The following is a 23911-nucleotide window of genomic DNA, read 5'->3' on the forward strand; positions in this document are numbered from 1 at the left end:
TCAAACGTCAGACTTGTCAGTCATGCCTAAAGAGGTATATAACACTAACCTAACCTAACCTACTGCATTCTATAAGATGACATTTAAAAAAATCCTGATAACAGCACGGTTCTATATATTTTATGGCAAATGTTGGTATGGCAAGTGAAATTCGGGCAAGTAAAGGTAAACGGAACTTTACTACTTATCGACTTTACTTTATCGACTCTACCTAAATGATGTCGATATAAGTATTTAAATTAGTTTGTCGTAATCGTAAACTTATCATGTTATGATGTTATGTAGTTATGTAGCAGTAATCTATGAAAATATGAAACAAAGATTATTTTTTGACGTAGACCGTTCTTTTCCGCATACAAATGAATAGAATAATAATAGAATAGAAACGTTTATTCGCTAATTCGCAAATTACATAAGTACACAAAATAAAACAAGTATAAAATAAATATTAATGACAGTATTTGCGAAATCGCGAAACGGTCTCAGCTCAGCATAGTGTTACAATAAATTGTTGTGTGTTAAATGGATACTTGATTATAAAAGAAGAAGTTTAAAACCGGAAAATATGAAAAAATCATCTATTTCTTTTATAGAGACATTAAGGAACATTTGTCAACATTACGACAACAGAAGAATTTCAACATGAAATTTGAATTGAAAAAAAAACTGGACTGAATATATTAAATTTGGATTTGTTATCCATTCATTGTTCATTGCATATAAATTCCATGAAAATTCCGCTCGCTGATAATGGCAGATAAAGTCAGTCAACGTTCAATCCTTCCTTATACTTTATACCTTTAATATTATGAATGTGGACTAACCCTGTCTGTCTGTTACCTTTTCACTCTTCAACCGCTGAATTCGGTATGGAAACAGTTGTAGTCCCGAGGGAGGACATAGGTTACTTTTTATCCCGGAAAAATGCATAGTAGGTACCCGCGGGATAGATAAGCGAATTCTACGCAGACGAAGTGGCAGACACCAGCTAGTTAAATATAAAGCGATGAAATAAAAATATAACTAATTCATTAAAAATAAAATATTTTCCTGTGTAATATTATAATATTTTTATCATTCAGTTTCATCTTCCTCGTAGTCAATAAGAAGTAAACAACAAATATCTTCGGCATTAACGCATTCACTGCCACCACTGGCACTGGCGGGAAGTTCCAAAAACGCATAATATATGCGTCGGTGGCAGTGAATGAGTTATAAGTATTGCGGAATCTGCCAAATAACACCAACGTTCCGAGAACTGATGCAGCGCTGTGTTCATCCCATCAAAAACATACATTTGGAATGAGAGCCAAGTTCAATATTATGATATAATGCCTCGGTTGTTGACTTCAACGACAATAGAAATGATATCTAAATGGGTGCCAAGTTCAGTGGTCAGTCCTGAAGTTTATAACATAAAATATTTTATAACAACTTAAAATAACATTTCTTGTATATATCTTAGGTACCTAGGATCATTATATTGAAGCCAAAGGTCTGACCTGGCTAGTTGTCATTTACGAATCTCGCAAGCCTCAATATAAGAGCCAAATTTGACATGTTTAAGTATGTAGTGCAGCAATGTTTAAGTATGTAGTGCAAGTTTGCAGGTGGTAGGACCTTGTGCAAGGTCCGCCCGGATTGCTACCACCATCTTGCTCGCTAATCCTGCCGTGAAGCAGCAGTGCTTGCACTGTTGTGTTTCGGCGTGGAGAGTAAGACAGCCGGTGAAATTACTGGCACTTGAGGTATCCCATCTTAGGCCTCTAGGTTGGCAACGCACCTGCAATTCCCCTGGTTTGTAGATGTTTATGGGCGGTGGTGATCTCTTACCATCAGGAGACCCACTTGCTCGTTTACCATCCAGTCGTATAAAAAAAAAAAAAAAAAAATGTAAAAAAATAGTTTTTGAGTTATGAGGGGGTCAGGTGGCTCCAAATGGTTAATGTAATACCTATTAAGCACGGTGCTGCTCGCCAGTTCTGTTAGCTTGAACTTGGCTTGACACGCTACCGCGTGTGTAGATTACACACGTCATTATTACGAAACAGGCATGAAGAGTACGCTGCCTGGTGGTTACTTAGTTCAAAAAACCAGCTAAGAGCGTGTCCGACACACGCCCAAGGGTTTAGGATTATGTATTTCGTACGGAGTCTTCCAAGTTTAGGTAGGTATATTTTATACCTCCGTCTGCTATCTTATACCTTCAAACGAGCAATTCATGTATATATACCATCCCAGCCTATATACGTCCCACTGCTGGGCACAGGCCTCCTCTCAGAACAAGAGGGTTTGGGCATGGGCTTGGGCCATAGTTCCCACGCGGGCCCAGTGCGGATTGGGAACTTTCTTGTATCATCATCCCAGCCTATATACGTCCCACTGCTGGGCACAGGCCTCCTTCAGAACAAGAGGGCTTAGGCCATAGTTCCCACGCGGGCCCAGTGCGGATTGAGAACTTCACACGCACCATTGAATTTCTTCGCAGGTTTGTGCAGGTTTCCTCACGATGTTTTCCTTCACCGCAAAGCTCGTGGTAAATTTCAAATGTAATTCCGCACATGAATTTCGAAAAACTCAGAGGTGCGAGCCGGGGTTTGAACCCACGACCCTCTGTTTGAGAGGCGATAGGTCAAACCACTAGGCCACCACGGCTTACTAGGCCACCACGGCCTATATATGTATATATATAAATATATTTCGGGGATCTCGAAAACGGCTCCAACGATGTCGATGAAATCTGGTATGTAGGGGTTTTCGGGGATGAAAAATTGATCTAGCCTGATCTTATCTCTGGGAAAACTCTTATTAACTTAAGCTCGGTCGCCCAGGTACTTTACTAATAAACTACTAGGTGTTGTTCATATTTTTTGAAATTCAATCCTAAAGGTGAAAAGGGTGTTATAAATTTGTATAGAAGTCCGACATTTTTGAAGCTACAAGCATAAAACTTTGTTTTTATGCAACAATTATAAATGAAAAAAAAATATGTATTTATACATTTTCTAAAATTCAATTCCTTAAGGCTGCGTGTCAACCAGAGATGAGCGAGGATGTGTTTTTCATTAACCAATAGAAACGGTTAATTTACTAGTCTAGCTCCGCTCAGCTGTTTCCACCAGAGCGATGCTGTGCGAGGATAGGTAAATGAAGCGTTTCTATTGGCGCATGAAAAACACATTCCTTGCACATCTCTGGTGGAAATGCTGCTTTATAGACGGACTCGAGGCAAGCAGCCTTACGGGGTGGAACGGGGTTTCAAAGTTTGTATTTTAAATTATGGTCAGTGGCGTAGCTATCGTATGACCAGGTGGTGCAGTGCACCAGGGCCACGGACCCCAGGGGGCCCTCTAACCTAGGCTTTGTAAAAAGAGGAGCATAAAACAAGAAAAACTTGTGAGCAGGCTCGAGCCATTTTTTCGAAATGTTTTTGAAGGCCAATATAAGTTCAAGCTACTTGGAAAGAGGGGGTGAGGGCCCGATTCTTTCTCTATGCATCGGGGCCCTCGTCCACCTAGCTAGGCCACAGATTATGGTTAGATCAGGTTCACTCTTATTGCATGGACATAAAGCGTTTTTTGATAGGCTAAAGCCGGTTCTGCTTAGATATAGGGCGATCCTTAGCTAGCCAAATACCTAAGCAGAATTTCAGCTTCCACTATACCCCAATGCTGCAAGACAGAGGCCTAAAAGGGGGCATCCTCTAATGAGGGCTATCGTTTTTTGTCTCACTAGATGGCGCACTGTCGCGTGAGGTTTTTAAGTATGGCTTTCAAAGTCTGTTATTAGATATTAGATTAAAATCATATTTAATACACCTTAAAACCGTACCATAAAAATATCGAGCATGCCACAGTGTTGCATAGTCCCCGTTTTGTTCGGAAAAAAAAGGGAGGACAAAGGTTTCCGAAAGACAAAACTGTCTCAAAACACAGACATTCATTGCCCCGGAACGCATATTTGCCATAATCAATTTCAGATATTGCAAAATATTCACTAAATTATTCTAATTATAAATAAACCCGCGTAGCTCACCCAAAAACTATGAGATTTGACATTTCGGAGACCTCACGCTACACTAGCGCCTCTAGCGGCGAATTCATACGCGATAGCCCTCATTACGTAAGACACTTGGCGATTCATCGACCTTCCTCTACCCCTGGTGAGATGTCATGAGAATTTGCTCGGCCCCCTCCCCCTCTCCTAATCTCACGTGAGATTTAGCCAAACGGCATGTTTTGTATTTATATTCATATTCATTTATTTGGCCAAGTAACATCAGTCACATTTAGCAAGTCATTATAACTCATTATATGCATTGCGAAGTGTTAGGGGCTGTTTCACCACCCATTGGTTAATTTTATTTGACGGATAGATTTAATCAATGGATTGTTAAACAGGGGGTTAATCTAAGTACTTAGATAAACAATTTCAGTACATAAGATTTGGACTTTTCTTTAATTAAGTCCGTGAACTCATTTATTGAATACAGTGGATTTACTCGTACCTACCTAATTAAAAGAACTGCTTTCATTTGATCTTAAACCTATTCATATTTAATGAAGTAATTTCCAGTGGTAGGTATATATGATTTAGTCATATTTCAGTGGACCCAATTTAACCCTATTTTCTCAAATTATTATTACACTGTATCTTGCGGTAAAAAAACGTGATATTTGCCGAGACCCTCCTCTCCCCCACGTGAGAGTGGATGGTTTTTGGCTTGACGCCCTCCCCCCTAAACGCCTGGCAATTAATGGATGCCCCCGAAAAACGACGAATCGGTTTAAGAAATGATGGTACGGTGGTTTGCTGCTCAACTTGGCGAAGGCACTGCCCAGCCCCCAGATAATCCATTTGTCGTCATTTTCCGCATTAGATGCGTCAGCACTGTTTTACGAGAAATTCAAATTATTTCCATAATAAAAGAATTAAGGATCACGTTTAGATTGAAACTGACATAATTCGAAATATTTTGGATAGTGCCAGTTTCATTCTAAACGTGCTAAGTAGTATCCGCTCCTCTACATTATAAATACGGATGTACAACCTAATAATTTGACAGAGAAGAACTGACGCTAGCGCCCGTCCTGTAACTTTTGAAGGTAAAATGTTCATGTATTATATAGTGCTTGAAAATTAATAGTAGATTGCATAACCCCCGACGCAATATGATTGAGGTTATACGCACCTTCAGAATTGTAGAGACTCAATAATAGTAATGACATTTTTAAACTACACCTGGTTGTTTTGGTACAAAGTTCATTATTATTTAAAAAGTACCTACAGTATAAAATTGAAAAAAAAATTACAAAAAAAGAATAAAACCTCAAACGGATGAATCGATTTCGATGCGATTTTTTAACCTGAAAGCGATGCGGTTGTTCTGAGCTATGTTTTACTAAAATCGGTTCAGTTGTTTTTGAAATGACAATGTCGGGGATTTTTTAAGTTGGTGAGGTGAAGTACTATCGAGATGTTTTCGAGCGCCCGATTTGATTTTTTTCGTAAATGCTATGAAACCCTATCTTGGGTGTGTCTGACACGCTCTTGGCCGGTCTCTTTTTTATCTAAATACGTTTGAATTGAGTGAAAACAAATTGTATTAAGTTATGTAGTATTAATAAAATTATTTTTGGGCAAGGAATGTTATAAATATGGTGTTGTTTCGCGTTATAATTATCATTAAATTTAGATGCAAATGATAGATTGTCACTCGACATGTCACTGATAATTTAACGGTAGTAAAATAGGAGCCTGCAGGGCTACTACGAAACTCGAAGTTCGTGTCGTGCGGTCCCTTGACACTTATACTATTTAACTTCGAGTTTCGAGTTTCGTAGTAGCCCTGCTGCTGTATATTGTCTATAAATTTCGAGACACTGTATAACTACTAGGTAACGGCTAGGTATGCTATAATACTAACTGATACTTTATTATTATAATTCCATAATATAATCTGGCATTTAACATCTGACTTCATTAATATTACATTATTCTACCCGGATGTCTGAATGTCTAGGCACTCGTCTCAATCAATCAATCAATCAATCAATATTTTTATTCGTTGAAAATAGGTATATACACTGCAGTTGTAGTTACAATGTGGAAATAATGTTCAGCTACATCGTACCCGTTCGGGCATACGAATTATATGAGTCTTAAATACTAAAGTAAAAAAAAATCCTAGGCAAAACAAATTTACATTTAAAAAAATTATTGCTACAAATATACAATAGGGTATGATTTTATTGATCACCTAAAAAATGCATTTTCGGCGACCTAATAAATATGTCCTTAAAATAGTAGATCTGTCACCAAATAATACTAAAACGGTTACCTAAATATTATTTAAAAATTACATAGAAATAATATTGATCATCAAATAATTATATTGGGTTCCAAAATAATTGATGTGTCACTAAAACTGAATCACCAAACAATATAGAAATTGCTACTTAAAAATTAATTATAATCACTGGAAAATAATATTGATCATCAAATAATTGAACTGAAATTTGACGATATGATGTACAATGAATGAAACAATAATAATAATATCCTCTCACAAATTAAACCAATTGACCCAGCCCCAAGCTAAGCAAAGTTTGTTATGGGTGCTAAACAACAGCTAGACATACATACTTACATAATAAAACCTACACTTAAATACATACAAACATCCAAGACACAAGTACCTACAACAAACATTTGTACTCATCATACAAGTATTAGCAAAAAAAGGTTCGGTTCTGGCACATTGCCGGCCTCTGCCGCGGCACGCTCGCTTCGCTCGCTCGGCTCGCGCACTGAAGGTCGCAGTTCTACCTAACACTCCTCCTCGCTTCGCTTGTCGTCGTAACCAGACCTGCCTTAGTAGAATAGGTAGATGCATTGAATTAAGGAACTGATCTATTTATTAGGTCACAGATCTATTATTTTGGTGATCGAATTTTGATGATCAAACTATATTACAGATACAGGTTACGGGATACAGGTTTTCATTAATCTGATGACTCATACTTAGAGACAGTTTTGATTAATATGATGACCAATATCTATGGGGGCAACAGCGTGGCGGTAGCGCGGGCAGTTTTTTTTTTACAAATACGTTAAAATTTATTTTATGACTGGAAACTCTTATAAAAAACTGGAGAAAGTTTATTTAGAGGATACTGATCTCTTAATAATTGAAAGTGTACACTAATCCTTACCACAGACTAATAAGAGATACATCCCTACTGTAGGGTTTTTTGTGTTCGAGCAAACCCGTGAAGTTTATTTCCTCCCCTATTTCATAATTCTTCTGGAAGGGTAAGCCAACATTTTTATAAGGGTGTCTAAAACCATCAAAATATTGTTTACAAAAAAAAATCGAGACTGTAACAATTAATCCAATTTTTTTTTTTACTGACTAGTCTATTAGGGTGTCGCAGTTTAGTGACAAATCTAAATTTTAGTGTCAGAAAATGTTGTTCCCGTAAAATACACCATTCGATCTAACTAAATAACATTGTAAAACGGCTCCTGGCTGAAATAATCGGTTTCTTATGTGCGCTTGTCTCGTTTATTAAGATATCATTTTACCAAATTTTAAGCCTAAAATTCTGTTGGTTACAAAAAAAAGTATTTATTTGTGTTTTTTCATGCAGTTTCTCCACCTCCACACTGTAAGAACACACAAACCGATCTATCACCACCACCACACTACACTGACGCGTTTCGAACTTAACCAGAGCTCATCTTCAGAGCAACACAACCGTACACCATTATTATTGTCCCAGTATTGTTGTTTTTATCCAGGAATCTACCCAATTTCGTTAGAATATACCTAGTCATTTTAGGACGACCTCTATAAACATTTCAAATTATAGCTCTACTAGCTTTAGCCCGCGACTTCGTTTGTGAAGTATTCGTTGATCGCGCACCCGCAGGAACTTTACATTACGAGGAAAATCGGTAATTAAAAAAATGGGACGATTCAATTACTTTTTATTAAACACTATAACATAGTAAGCAGTACAGAAAACAGAGGTACTTACATAGAGAAAGTTTTCCAAGGTACAAGTAATAGGCGGTCATATAGCTTCTCGTTTCTTTCAGGCAATCTTTACAATAGAAATAAATTAGGAATAGATTTTAGCAAAGTGGTTTGTTTTTTTCGTTAGTTTCAAATTTAAATTAATGCACATAATTAAATCTCGAATGAGAAGATGACATTTATTTATTTAAATTTTAAATTGTTGATACCAACAGATAATTTAATTTAGGTTAGCTTGAAAAGATCCCTTTTAGGGATAAGTTCGCCTATGTACTCTTTTTGTTTTTTTTTTGTTTTCTTTCGTGTTATTTTGTATTTTATGTACAATAAAGTATTTACATACATACATAATATGGATGTTTGTGATCCCACGAATATTATACTTAAATGCGAAAGTTTGTAAGTCTGTTTGTCTGTTACCTCTTGGCGTCTACACCGCTGAACCGATTTAGATGCAATTCGATATACAGATAGTGTGAGTCCTGGGAAAGGACATAGGATAGTTTTGTCCCGGAAATTTGCATAGCTCCCGCGTGATAGCGATAAACGAGTTCTATGCGGACGGAGCCGCGGACAACAGCTAGTCTGAAGTAAAGCAATTTTATTGTATTATATTGTATTTAAAACGGTGTCCGATCAGCAGGTCCCTTTAAAGCCCCAATGATAAAGACATACAAACAAGTTATAGCTTGATACCTCTGAGCGACGCGTCACGGGAGGGATTTTCCTTGTTTTTACAAGAAAGACAACATAAATACAAACAAGAATATAATGCAATACAAATATCTTTATTGATCCCCATCACCCTAGAATATTTATTCGTAGCCATCACCATAAATCAGTAGGTACAGTTAACATAAAGACAAAATGCAGGGTAGATACAATTGCAGCGACTCCTTATGCCATCTAGTGGACAAATATGGAAACTCCGACCGAATCCTATATACGCTTCGAAGTTTCTCAACTCGGACGCATTATACAACTTACGATGTTCCTTCGGACTTCGGTCCCCAACTCCCCAGGCATGACTCCTGCCTGGAGAGAGATGTTTATTGGAGCCTCTCCCCACACAATGCAACTGTATATTACCTACTGTTTGATCAAGAATAAGTACTGCTCAGCCACAATATTTTTCAAAACAGTATTTAGCACAAGCCTCGCGCTGTTTTCCGGTCATTATAATATTTGGGCACGCACAACATGTCCGCTTATTACAAAGAAAATACATAGATATTTCATTTTTCGGGCAGCCCAGATGGCTAATGGCATAATTAGGACTTGGTTCTGGTTGCTGCGATATGGCTCTGGGAACTTGAAAAGCCAATATCATTACGGCTATAAGGACCATTGCAACCTTCATCGCCATTCTTTATGCGGGAGCGGTCCTCTTCTGCAAATAAAAATGTCCCTTGTTATAGTGATGAATAAAATAAAGTTGTGTTAAATACTTGTGATGTACTTATAGATATCATTTAATAATATTGTAAATCTGTTTAAAAAAACCGGCCAAGAGCGTGTCGGACACGCCCAAGATAGGGTTCCATAGCCATTACGAAAAAATCAAGTAATATTATGTGCATTATACCACAATTAAAACACTTACTACAGTCTTAAAATCTATTACCAGAAAACGAGCGTATCTTCACGGCACTTAGGTACGTCCTTTTGTTGAAAAGCGCAGTTTTTGCATATTTTTGGACAAACGGTTTACAAGATAGTGGGGGGGGGGTTCACAATTTTTGCTACTTTGGGAGCGATTATTTTTGGAAAGCTTCACATAATCAAAAAAGTGTTTTAGAAACCTTACTATCTTTTCAAAAGAGCTGTCGAACTATGTGCCACATGTTGATAAGAAAAAAAAAACAAATTCTGTTACGTGTATGGAGTGCCCCCCCTATAAATATTTATTTTTGTAATTTAACTACAAAACTAAATAGCGGCTTTGACAAGGCATCTGTGCTCCAAATTTCATTGTTATACATCTTGTAGTTTTCGAGTAAAATGCCTGTGACATACGGACGGACGGACAGACAGACAGACGGACTTGATGAAACTATAAGGGTTCCGTTTTTGCCATTTTGGCTCCGGAACCCTAAAAATATACCTCTTTGAGTTTCTTGCCGGATTCTGCTCAACAGAGGTTTTTCCGAACCGGTGGTAGATTTTTTGACATTCATAAGTGCTTGAGTATAGCCTAAATTGAATAAAGATATTTTGACTTTTGACTTTTGAAATAAAGGTAACCAGAGGTCGCATTGTCTAACGCTCGGGCGCTCGTGGTCGCATTCCCCGTCTCTTTCTACTCTTATCATACACCGTGTGAGAGAATGAAATGGTGAAAGCGATTGTAATTACGATTGCGTTAGACCAGGGTTACTCAAAGTGGGGTACGCGAACCCCTAGGGGTTCGCTATTCGACGGTAGGGGGTTCGTGACAAGGTTTATGTGACCCCAAAAACCACCAGGCTGCAAGACTAGCAAGATGATTAAGATTGGTTTTTGGAGTCTTTTTGTATTTTTTATTTCAACTCCAAATTTGTTACTTATTTGTTTGTTATTTGTTGTTGTTTGTTTCAGTTTGTAGGTATTCTCGTTGGCAAGGTGACTCTTACCTGTATTTGTTACCTTTTATTATATTATGATGATGATTGAAATAAAAATAACCTTAGTTTCTCCAACAGTCAATTTTTTATTTCTTTCTTTGGGGGGGGGGAGGTAGGGGTTCGCTGTCGTCTAGTAACTTTAACAGGGGTACGTGGAGCCATAAGTTTGAGAAACCCTGCGTTAGACAATAAGGTCTTAGGTTACGTGTAACACAAACGGTAGATAACGGTTGCGAGACGACACCATCCCACTAGTTTGTAAATCTGTTTGTTTGTTTGTTACCACATCACGTCTAAACCGCTGAATCGATTTAGATGCAATTTGGAATACAGATAGTTTTAGTCCCGAGGAAGCACTTAGGATAGTCATTATCCCGGAAATTTGTATGATTCCCGCGGTAAATACCTAACCGGCCAAAAGCGTGTCGGGCACGCCCGGATAGGGTTCCATAGCCGTTACGAAAAAAAAAACAAACAGGTACTAGGTAGGTACATAATACATAATATATTTTATAAGATAGGCTGCTAGGTATTTACTTTAAACTACCTACCTACCTACTAATAATTCTCTACCAAGCTTAGCCGTAGGCATGTACTTGGTTTTCAGCAGCAGGACCAAACCTTAGCAGTATACCTACCTATATATATTTAATGACCGCGATTGGTTATTAGAACGTATAGGAATACATACAGTTTAAAAAGCATAATGGCATAATAAGTATAATTTTCATTAAACTAATTCTTAGGCGAACTTTTTTGATCGTGTAATATGAAGGTTTAGTTAATCGTTTCTGATATAGCATAATTACACCAAAATACCAAATGACTATTACGTATTTTCTACATTATTGTTTTCAAACTTTATGTACCTACTTTGATAACGTACCCACTCGTTGTGTACCTTTTAAAAATCTTTCTGGTATTTTGATATCAACAACGATTGATGTTTTGTTATTGTATTGTACCTACCTATGTAAGTTTCAGCACATGAGAGCCCACGGTTAGATTATACGGGGTGCGGCCTGTAATATGAGCAAATAATTAAAACGTAGATCATACTCGTCAGATTGGACAATATTAGTTAGTGGCGCGTTCTCGCCAACAAACTGTAATATCAGTTTGGCGAGTGGATATGTACAGTAAGTAAGTGTATGTAAGTAACACCTATGAGAAATAAATTTTAAAAAAGACACTTTTGAAAATAATGGATCTTTAGTTTTTTCTTTTTCATACAAATTAAATAGTATGTAATGTACGCCATCCTAGAGTCCAACTGACGTCGCCTGTCACCCTACCAACATCAAACATTTTGCTTTACATTGCTTCTTCCAATAAACTTAAAAGTGTACCTAATAGACATAAAAAAACTATTTATTTAAAAAACTCGCTGAACTAATGTCGGTCATTTCGACAAGTACGACCTATGTTTTAATTATTGGCTCTTGTTACCGGCCACACCCGGTATGTACCATCAGCCAAATATGTGGTCTACCACCCTAAAGTTGATAATCGTTTGCATATCACAAAACAGTAATGCGAATAGACGTGTCCTTTAACTTGAAAGTTCGACTTTAGCGACACATTCATTTGAAAGGAACTTGTTTAAAAATTGATAGACCACTTATTTGGCTGATGGTACCTAGGCTGATTGGTAAAATCAAAACAAATGTTTATTTTGTAAGTAAACTGCAAAGGGCTCTTCTACTCTACGAATAAATAATAAGTCAGGAAGCGTAACTCAGAACAAATTCCAAACAACACGTGGCCATACGTTAGACTAAAACGACTTATGATTTAAATACGAATCATTTTCTAGGTTGCAAATAGACGTGCTTGTTGATTGGTTACAATTCAGAAAGAAAGCAGGGATTGGTTTGCGCGCGTGATGCAATGTCAGATGTCAGTCAAATGAGACGCAAAACTCGCTTTTAAGCCCCGCCTACGGGACACGGAAGGCCGTTTTTCTTGACTAACTATTTATTCGTAGCTACCAGCGCTTTCGGAAAGACCATCATTGCTAAGAAGAATTCGCCGCAAGTAAAATGCGAAGTAACACTTTTAGTAACTGAATCAACCCAAATTACTACGTAACTACAACAACTGCCGACTACTCATACATTTTAATGACACACACTAAGGTTTGCAGCTTTCCTTGCATGTTTTCCTTCACCAAAATGCTTTAGATAAATTTAGAAAATGCCGAAAAACTGAAAAGCAACAACCCGAAAGTTAAATTCCGGTCACGCAAAATCAACCCGGGATGAATAAATACCTCCGTAACATTCCCGACCTGATAAATACCGGCTTGATAATCGGAAGCCAATAAATGAAAGACATGCGCCAGAACCTAATTAAGTTATTTTCTACTAGATTTATTAATCTTCGGCGTACACGAAAAACAGGGTCGGTATTACAGCGCTTTGCGCGTCCAATACAACAATGCTTTTAGAATGCTGATGGGTCTGCCTGGCAGATGCTCGGCGTCGGGCATGTTTATGGCAGCTCGCACGATGGTTTTCAGACTTTAATGCGGAAAAATATAGTCTCATTACTAAGCCGTGTGAGACGAAGTCCCAACAGCATTCTGAAGGAAATTGCTGCCAGATTTGATTGTCCGATCTTAAAATATTGGACTGAGCAGATAAAGAGTGTGGCGCAGTTTGTAACATAGCTAGTATAATAATAATAAATATATGTCCTTAAATACTAATACTAGAATAAGTTTAAAATGTATTATCTTCTGTTTTGTTTTTGCTTAATTACTAACACTATGGATACTCTGTTTGTCCGAAATAAAGAACTTGAATTTGAATTTGAATTAACATACCGGTAATTAGCTGATTGGTATTTGCCAGGTCGAATAGTTCATCGCGGTACGATGCATAATGGGCTGATAAGTATTTATTATTTAATGTAATGACATGGGTTGATGTACACGAAAAACAGAGTCGGTATTCCATGTCAGTGTTATCCGGGCCGGTGAATACTGTCACTCAATGAAATATATTGGTGGACGATATTAAAATTAAAATAATTACCTGGTTTAAAATCCTTCTGGGTAAACCTAATGTATCCACCGCGTATGACATACTAGCTTGATTCTGATGGTCTTTTATATCTTTATGTCGTTAAAGATAGGGTAGGCAGGGGCATGTAGAGTAAGCGGGTAAGTTTTGCGGAACCATTCTCATTTTACTGCGCACCTGTCTAATTGCCGTACCGCTTTTTTCCGCACTAGTGACACGGTAATTAGACTTGAGTGTACAGATAAATGTAAATGGCAGTCATCCTTTTTCTAGATGTGCACTCAGTGCCGTGTCGCTTTTGCATGAAAAAAAAGTGAAACGGTAATCAGACGGGTGCACAGTAAAATGAGAATGACCGGGTTAAGTTTGATTATACTTAATACTGATTGTTATTTCTTGATGAAAATAAATAAATATTATGTTGACATAATTTTTCTCGTCTGTATGTTCTTACCTTCCTGAACTGACATCTTACTCATGCTCAACTTACCTCACAGTCAAGGCAAGTTGAGCATGTCTGACTTTAGTCACTTTAGAAAAATTTTCTGCTAAACTATAGAGAATAAAAAAGACAGTAGGGAGTAAATTTTTCCCAGATAAATTTCCTAACAATCAATGCAGGTATCATATTTCTAATGTAAACCATCATAAAATGAGAAGGTGATAAACACAAAATTGCTCAATGTGCCCCTCTCAACCCTACGTTGACAGCTTTATGATAATGTAACTGACATCATATTTTAAGATAAGTAAAGAAATAGTTAACTGCCACTGAGCTTTTTGCATCTGTTTTACATATTTAATATACAATACTAGCTTTTGCCCGCGACTTCGTCCGCGTGGAATAGTAACTTTGGGAAGTATTTTTTTTTTAGGATACATCTTCTGCCAACAATATCTACACATAGAAACTTCCGCGGTATACTGAAATTAACCTATTTTACTAAACTATTTTTTTGTCTTTCCATTTTCGGTAATACATAAATATTTTGCGGATAGCCACACTTTAGCGATACGACGTGTATTGCTAACACAAAAGGACTTATCTTCATAGTTAACTCTTGGCACCTTGGAGCACACAGAGACAATTTAGATACACGCAGCGCAGAGCACACATACAAACATTTATCGACCGACACAGCCCACGGCCGTCCGATGGTGCCGCCATCATATCGGTGTCGGCTCCGATATCCGATATCGGGCCGGATAATGTGAAAGACAGGTACATATTTCATATATTTTACTTGCCCCGATATCGTATCGTCGTCCGATACCGATATCGGATCGGATAATGTGAAATCGCTCTTACGTCTTTTAGTGTAAGTTATTATATATAGGAGGGTAGTATTATATTAAGACGGCATTTTTAATAATCATACCTACACAGTTTTCCGATAAACATACTCATAGTAAATTTGCTTGGAATTCCTTACGAATTTTCATCCCCATATTTTCAAGTAGGTCAAAATATCAAAAGCGCCAGAACAAATGTTTATTAGGGGTTCGTACCTCAAAAGGGAAAAAATGGAACCCTTAGGATCACTTTGCTATCCGTCCGTCCGTCTGTCTGTCAAGTCCCTTTATCTTGGAAGCGCGCGGAGGTACCGAGTTGAAATTAAAACCTTAAACTCAGATCTACAGTCCCGGAAGCTGTGAAAAAATCAAACTTCTAAGTCAAAGCAATCAAAAGCTACAATCGCCTTAACCGAATAAATTATAGGGTATTTCAGGCTGTTCTAGAAACTTGAAATTTTGTACGAAGGTAGGCTCTTATAGCACGATCAATAAGAAAAATCTGAAAATTATAATTTTTCATGTCTGACTGTCCTTGTCAACACTGGGACAAGGACTCTGCTAACACTGGATAATCATAAAAGACGACTCGCGTTTGACCGGTAATCACAAATATTCATCGATTTATCTTCGATAGTGACGACCTTCCATATAAACTTGCATCCCCTATATATTTCATTCCCTCACAGATCGAATTTTCAAAAAACCTCAAACAAATATCTACTTGTTTCTTATTACCTAAGTGCCTAAAAGCCATGTTTCATGGTTTTATCTTCGACAACGATGAGCTTCCACCATATAAACTTTCATCCCCTATTTTAACCCCTTCAAGCCTTTTTTTCGCAATAAAAGATAGCCTATGTTCTTTCCCAAGGTCTAGTCTATCTCTGTGCCAAATTTCATTACAATCGGTTTAGCGGTGTAGGCGTGAAAGTGTAACAGACAGACAGAGTTACTTTCGCATTTATAATATTATAAAGTATGGATAAGCGATCAAAGATTATTTTTGAACCCCCGACGCAAAAAGAGGGGTGTTATAAGTTTGACCGCTATGTGTCTGTGTGTCTGTCTGTGGCACCGTAGCTCTTAAACGGGTGAACCGATTTGAATGCGTAGCAATGGTTCTTAGACATGTTTCATCAAAATTCGGTTCAGCCGCTTCTGAGATATTGAACTTTGAAGCGACAATATCGGGATTTTCAACTTTTTATTAGTTAGGTTATGATTTATTTTATATTTCCAAATAATTACGCAATAACAGTAGGTACCTATAGTATAACTAAACACTGTGAACTACACGACAATTTAATAAACATTATTACAATTGAATACAAACTAAACAGAAGAGGGACGCGTATCCATACTCTCGCAAAACCTCAAACATCCATCACGCAACAACCCCTACTTGCAAATAAATATAAATAAATAAATATCACGGGACAATTCACACCAATTGACCTAGTCCCAAAGTAAGCTTAGCAAAGCTTGTGTTATGGGTACTAAGCAACGGATAAATATAATTATATAGATAGATACATACTTAAATACATAGTATACACCCAAGACCCGAGAACAAACATTCGTATTTTTCATACAAATATCTGCCCCGACACGGGAATCGAACCCGGGACCTCAAGCTTCGTAGTCAGGTTCTCTAACCACTAGGCCATCTGGTCGTATAAGAGTATCACACAAATTAAAAAAAATATATACTTATGGTACTTAATAAAATTATTATTTTTTTAGCCTACAGATGAGTAGCGCCAAATTTGGATTTTGGATTTGGAATTTGGATGTTTGGATGTTGTGTAAGTGAAAGGTCAATTTCAGATTTATTAGCCTTAATTTATATTAAGGTTAGGTTAATCCAAGAAATAGAGAAAACAAGAGTTAATGCCCTGAGTGAGTCCCAATTTGTACGAAAACCAGTATCGCTGGATTCGCCGAAAATATATCTAATTTATTAATATATGTTGAGAGCTGGCACGAAACACTTTTGCAATCTATACCTAAGTATCGCGTCATATATCATGATAATTAGGCAGATTTGAAATTTATTTGAAATTTATTAATAAAATACACGTAAATTTACCTAAGCCGTGGTGGCCTAGTGGTTTGACCTATCGCCTCTCAAGCAGAGGGTCGTGGGTTCAAACCCCGGCTCGCACCTCTGAGTTTTTCGAAATTCATGTGCGGAATTACATTTGAAATTTACCATGAGCTATGCGGTGAAGGAAAACATCGTGAGGAAACCTGCACAAATCTGCGAAGCAATTTAATGGTGCGTGTGAAGTTCCCAATCCGCACTGGGCCCGCGTGGGAACTATGGCCCAAGCCCTCTGGTTCTGAGAGGAGGCCTGTGCCCAGCAGTGGGACGTGTATAGGCTGGGATGGATGGATGGAAATTTACTTACTACGAATACAAAACTTGTTTATTTTGTTGCAGATACAGAATTGCGAGAAGAGTGTTTAATCCATTTGTCGCCATTTTCCGCATGAGGTACCTACCATAGCTACGTCAGCAAGCACTGTTTTAAAAAATACACTAGGTAATTATTTCCTTAAAAGGAGAAGATATTAAGTATCCGTTCCTCTATAGGTAAATACGGACTAACTTATGAAGTAAGTATTTGACAGCTTTTGAAGGTAAACTGTTAGTGTTCATATATTATTAACTGCTCGAAAATTAATTGTAGATTGCATAACAAGTGCATAAAACCCATTTTTAGGTTAAAAGTTTGAGGTTATAAGTTTCAGGCTTAATGTCTGTCGAGCATCGTAGCTATCAAAAGGATGAATCGATTTCGATGCGATTTTTTTAACGTGAATGCGGTGCGGTTGTTCTTAGCTATGTGTCATTAAAGTCGGTTCAGTGTTTTTGAAATGACAATGTCGGGTATTTTTATAAGTTTTCTAACTGGGCCTTAATTACCGGGCCATGGCAGCCCACTGTTTGGGAAACACTGGACTAGACAATACGGCCTCTGGTTACCTTTATTTATCATACTAGCCGTTGCTCGCGACTCCATCATCATCATCCCAGCATATATACGTCCCACTGCAGGGCACAGGCCTCCCCTCAGAATGAGAGGGCTTGGGCAGTAGTTCCCACGCGGGCCCAGTGCGGATTGGGAACTTCACACATGCCATTGAATTGCTTCGCAGGTTTGTGCAGGTTTCCTCACGATGTTTTCCTTCACCGTAAAGCTCGTGGTAAATTTCAAATGTAATTCCGCACATGAATTCCGAAAAACTCAGAGGTGCGAGCCGGGGTTTGAACCCACGACCCTCTGCTTGAGAGGCCATATGTCAAACCACTCGGCCACCACTCCGTCCGCGTAGAATTTGTTCATCGCTATCCCGCGGGAACTATGCGATTTCCCGGGATAAAAACTATCCTATGTCCTTCTCCGGGACTCAAACTATGTGTACTGAATTTTATCTAAATCGGTTCAGCGGCTTAGACGTGATGAGGTAACAACAAACTGACTTACAAACTTTCGCATTATAATATTAGCAGGATAGCTGTTGCCCGCGACTCCGTACACGTAGAAGTATGAAAAATAGTTAAGGTCCTATTCTCAGACCTACCGAATATAACTAAGTACACAAAAAATTGCATAAAAATCGGTCAATCCGTTTCGGAGGAGTTTGGTTCATAATTCATTTATTGCGCATCATGTTGTACATAAGGTCTAACATTAATTAACAATTCCAGGAACATGAACCTTGTAATCTTATAAATATTGACTATAGAGTACATACATTAATTATTAGAATAGGTTTAGGACTTAACTTTATCAAATTTAACATTAACAGCATGTCAAACACAGTATAAAAAATAAAAATAAAGTAAAAAAATAATAATCTGGACAATGATAATTATTTATAATATTAATTTACCCAAAGCCTAGATTTAAATCGATTAATTCATAATTCATCATCATCTTCACCACTTTCACAATTTAAATAATTCCACGGACCCCTGTCAAAAAAATTCTTGGAATTTTCCTAATACATATGTTTACAGACTGACCCGTGTATACACACTCTCCTCTATGGACAGACTTACTGCGAAACCCTGATACACATGCTACGGACCCCACGTTGACAAACCCTGCCTTAAAGGGATAAGTCCGCCTTTGAACAAGTGTCTCAAAGTTTGTCAATTGTGTTTTGTTTCTTTTCTTTTGTACAATAAAGAGTTTACATACAAAAACATTTTAGAAAAAAAATAGGAAAAACAGTTTCTCGGCCGTAAATTAAGTGTCTTTTTATTCAAGTGTTTATTTACCGCATTAACAAGGGATATTTTATTTGCAGAAGAGGACTTCTCCCACATACATGAAGAATGGCGTCGAATGCTGCAATGGTCCTTATAGCCGTAGCTCTTCTAACTTTAAATTCAAGCAATGCCATCAGTAACTGTTTCAGTCATCTGGGCTGTCCAAGGAATGAAATATCTATGTCTTACCTTTGTGACGAACCTAAACAGACGTGCTGCATATGCCCGAGTTTCATGAGGACCACACGACGCATATCCAAGTCTTGTGCTTATTATTGTTTGAAAGAATATTGCTAAGAGCACCATGTATTCGTCTAAACGGGTGGGTTTGTCCGACCACTGTTATTATCCTACTAATTTAACATTATTTCTTGTTAATTATCTGACTAGTTCATAAGTAACTTAAGAGCTTTCATAGGTACCTGCTGAGCTGGCAACGTTGCATTTTTGTTAGTTTTCTCGATTATTCCATAAAAAAATAATGAAAATTAAAAATGTGGTCTGATAGAACTGTTCTTAATCATGATCATCATCCCAGCCTATATACGTCCCACTGCTGGGCACAGGCCTCCTCTCAGAACAAGAGGGCTTGGGCCATAGTTCCCACGCGGGCCCAGTGCGGATTGGGAACTTCGCACGCACCATTGAATCGCTTCGCAGGTTTGTGCAGGTTTCCTCATGATGTTTTCCTTCACCGCAAAGCTCGTGGTAAATTTCTAATGTAATTCCGCGCATGAATTACGAAAAACTCAGAGGTGCGAGCTGGGGTTTGAACCCACGACCCTCTGCTTGGGAACTGTTCTTAATATATAAGTTAATGTCTCTACTCCAATAATTATTCGTGATAGACTTTTATATTCTTTAATAACTAACAAATGTTTATTAACGATTTTAAAGAAAATAAAATGCTATCACGCATAATTATTGGAGTAGAGACATTAACTTATATATTAAGAAAAGTTCTATCAGACCACATTTTTAATTTTTACGGTATAATCGAGAAAAACTACCAAAAATGCAACGTTGCCAGCTCAGCAGGTATAAACGCTCTTAATATTTAATCAGTTACAAAAAGTATACGAATACCCGAATAAAGAAAGAAAGAAAGAAAGAAAGAAAGAAAATGCGTTTATTGCCAACAATTAGGTAGGTATATAATGCATATTACACAAGAAGGGTACCTACTCTAAAAATTAAGTTAACTTACTAACTATATGCGGGTTCTATAATAGTTCGTGAGACCTGCTTTCTAATGTAGGGGTTAATGAACTTTTATAAAAATCCCGCCTTAACCTAAAAGTATCCCCGCATGCTACTCGACCCATTAAATTGACAAGATTTCATTTTTTTAACATCTGTTAATTACTACAGGAATCGAAAGAGTTTTGGCTCCTGAACATGGGAAATATTTATTATAATTGATTTCTCCATATTAAAAAAAAATACAAAAAATTGAAAAAATATGTCTGAATTTGCCAACACTACAACAGAATAGATATGTTTTCCTTTGCCTTTATCACCAGAAAAAGGAGCTGTCATAATTTTGATATTGTCTCTATGCAACGTCTACGTTAGATTTACGTGATCTTTTTTAAGAGACTAGACAAAAGTAATGGATCTATTGTGTCGTAGTTTTGGAGTTATGCCCTTTTAGAATAAGCACATCTTAAAAAATTGTAATAACTTAATTAATTGTTGTAGCGAAATTTTAAAAATATCAGCGTTTTTCTCTTTCCAAACAAAATACAGAGAACGAATCAAATTATAGTCTTAGAAATATGAAATCTTGTCAATTGCGGCAAATGGTTCGGGCATCAGCATAATGCTGACAAGGTCAGGTCATAACTCGGTGGTGCAGTGTAAACTTAAATAGTTACCTAAGTATTTAATTAACACCTTGCATTGCTATCTTGAAAAATTGTTTCTCTATACGATGACAGGCATTGTGAAGTGGTTAGAGAACCTGGTTACGAAGGTTGAGGGTTCGATTCCCAGCTGGGGCAGATATTTGTATGAATAATACGAATGTTTGTTCTTGGGTCTTGGATGTTTAATATGTATTTATCTATATTAGTATGTTTGTTTATCCGCTGCCTATAGTACTTTTCGGATAGGATGGGTACGGTGACACATGTCATTAAGCAATTAAAGGGTTGTGACAATGTAAATTCGAATCGATTTATTGCGATTCTCGATTAAATATGCTAAGGGTTTGTAATCGATTTTATTAGTGATATTTTATATTTTTAACTATCTATTTTTTGCATGCGGCACACTAACCATGCGGCCTTCTTTGGCACTATATCAAAACTAATAACGTTAAAAAAAATAACAAAAACCGTAGTAACAAAATTAATTAACAAAGTAACAGCTCAAAACATCAAACAATACGAAACACTAATCTACTAATTGACAGATGATGCGAGTCAAACGATTTGACAAGATTGTGGAATCGATTCGGTCGATAAGCAAAGTCAAGCTCTATTGTAATAGAGTTCCGTTTTACGCGACGAAAGTCGACGAGATTAAAATTTATCTTTATATTTTTAAAACATAATAATATATTTTTAAGTGATTCTTGTTGATTATCACGAAATCTTTTAAATAGAGATTTTTTTTGTTCTTTCGGGATTCAAGTATATTTTGTTTTATAAATTATTGGCCTGAAACGTTCATGGCGTGGAATGGAAAGAACGCAAGTGTCACCCACCGTACCCATCCTATCCAAAAAGTACTATAGTATCCATAGTACAAGCTTACAAATTACACCAATTGACCTAGTCCCAAACTAAGCATAGCTTGTACTATGGGTGCTAGACAACGGATAGACATACATAAACTTCATCATCATCATCCCAGCCTATATACGTCCCACTGCTGGCAACAGGCCTCCTCTCGGAATGAGAGGGCTTGGGCCGTAGTTCCCACGCGGGCCCAGTGCGGATTGGGACACACCATTGAATTGCTTCGCAGGTTTGTGCAGGTTTCCTCACGATGTTTTCCTTCACCGTAAAGCTCGTGGTAAATTTCAAATGTAATTTCGCACATGAATTCCGAAAAACTCAGAGGTGCGGTTTAAACTTACATACAAACATCCAAGACTCAATTACAAACATTGGTATTCATTATACAAATATTTGCCAGTCAAGAGGATCGAACCCGTGTCCGCTAGCTTTGCAGTCATATGGTCACTAACAACTTAGCTATCGTGTCGTTCTGTATTTTACTTATTGTTGTTGTAAATTAGACCACCTGTTTAAATCTATTATTTACTTCTTTCTATTGTAAAAATGGAATCTGGAATGTTACTGCTTACTATTATGGTGTTTAATAAAGAGTAATTGTATTGTAGTCATACCTATTTTTTTATTACTGGTTTTCCGGGTAAAGTATCCAATAAGAGCTCGTTCAGACTGGCGGGAACCGCGCGGTTTCAAAATCGCGCGATTCCCGCGCGGTTTGAAACGCAAAAATGTGTACTATTCAGACACCGCGGTTATTTAGCGATAGAGGTGTTTAGTTTCAAGATGGACGTCGAAGAGGAAAATGAAATACTGTGTCTGTGGTTGCTTATAATAAAGAAAAAAAGAAAAAAGCCATATTGGGTGCATCCAATATTTAGTGATCGATTTAAACATGGCCATTTCGTTGCGTTATATCCCATACTAAGAATGTTTGAGGAAAAATTCCTTAACTATTTAAGAATGTCAGTAAAATTTTGAACATGAAACTACCGTGAGACTCACTCATATTAAATGATATTATAACAGATAACTCACGTCTTAAACCGAGTTTAGCTCGACATGTTTCGGGCTATTTCGTAGCCCTTCCTCTCAGGAAACACACAACACACAACAACAACATTTCTCTCTTCTTTGTCGTGCGAGCAGAGCGGTGGCGCGTAGTGTGCGTGTTGCGGCAGCCGCCGAGTCGCGTGCTCCTGAGTTATCCGTTATAATATCATTTAATATGTCAGTAAAATCTTTTAAAGAACTAAGTACTTGAATTGATCATGGAATGTGCGTGGCCTCCTAGAATGTTACTTCCAAGCGGCGCGGTATCCGCGACGCAGCTGAACGCTCTCGTTGAGCTCCATTAATGAAAACGCGCGGGCCCCGCGCGATTGTATTTTCTCGCGATTGGTTGCCGGCAACCATGCGGTTATTCATACCGCGCGGTTATGTCTGAATGCTTTAGAAAATTTTCATGTAAATATGGAACCGCGCGGAAATCGGGCGATTTTGGAACCGCGCGGTTCCCGCCCAGTCTGAACGCGCTCTAACAACACAAAAATAATGTTTAGGCAGGTATGTATGATGCAATAACTGAATAAAAATAATTGCTTATTATAGTATTCAATGTAATATTAAATATTGTGAACAGTTGTAAACCGAACAGCTGTATTTTATGTTACTAGTGTTTTAACAAATATAAATATTTTTATCTTTATATTTGTCTACGTGGTAACGTTCTCGGAACGTGTGAGGTAAGAATAATTTTGTGTTAATAATTTTTACTGAAAAAGTCGCTGTAGGTAAGTTTCCTTAGTCGTTTCCATGGCCTCCTAAACAAAGGATGGTTTCAAAAATTTACCACGAGCTTAAGTACGGTGAAGAAAAATATCGATGAGATTCAAGGGAGCTACGCTCCGCTTCGCTCCCGC

At 37.5% G+C, this 23911-nt stretch overlaps 2 long non-coding RNA genes across 2 annotated transcripts; one reads left to right on the forward strand and one right to left on the reverse strand.

Annotated features, from left to right (window-relative positions):
• The first annotated feature begins 5038 nt into the window (after nt 1-5038).
• On the forward strand, nt 5039-22605 carry LOC141443529 (uncharacterized). Its single transcript, XR_012453047.1, has 3 exons — nt 5039-5105; nt 17410-17512; nt 19287-22605. It is a non-coding gene; the product is annotated as an uncharacterized lncRNA (long non-coding RNA).
• On the reverse strand, nt 8811-13729 carry LOC141443528 (uncharacterized). Its single transcript, XR_012453046.1, has 2 exons — nt 13683-13729; nt 8811-9431 (listed from the first exon to the last, which is right to left on the reverse strand). It is a non-coding gene; the product is annotated as an uncharacterized lncRNA (long non-coding RNA).
• Nucleotides 22606-23911: the final 1306 nt, after the last annotated feature.

The sequence above is a fragment of the Choristoneura fumiferana genome, chromosome 27 (genome assembly GCF_025370935.1).
Source record: "Choristoneura fumiferana chromosome 27, NRCan_CFum_1, whole genome shotgun sequence".
Lineage (NCBI taxonomy): Eukaryota > Metazoa > Arthropoda > Insecta > Lepidoptera > Tortricidae > Choristoneura > Choristoneura fumiferana.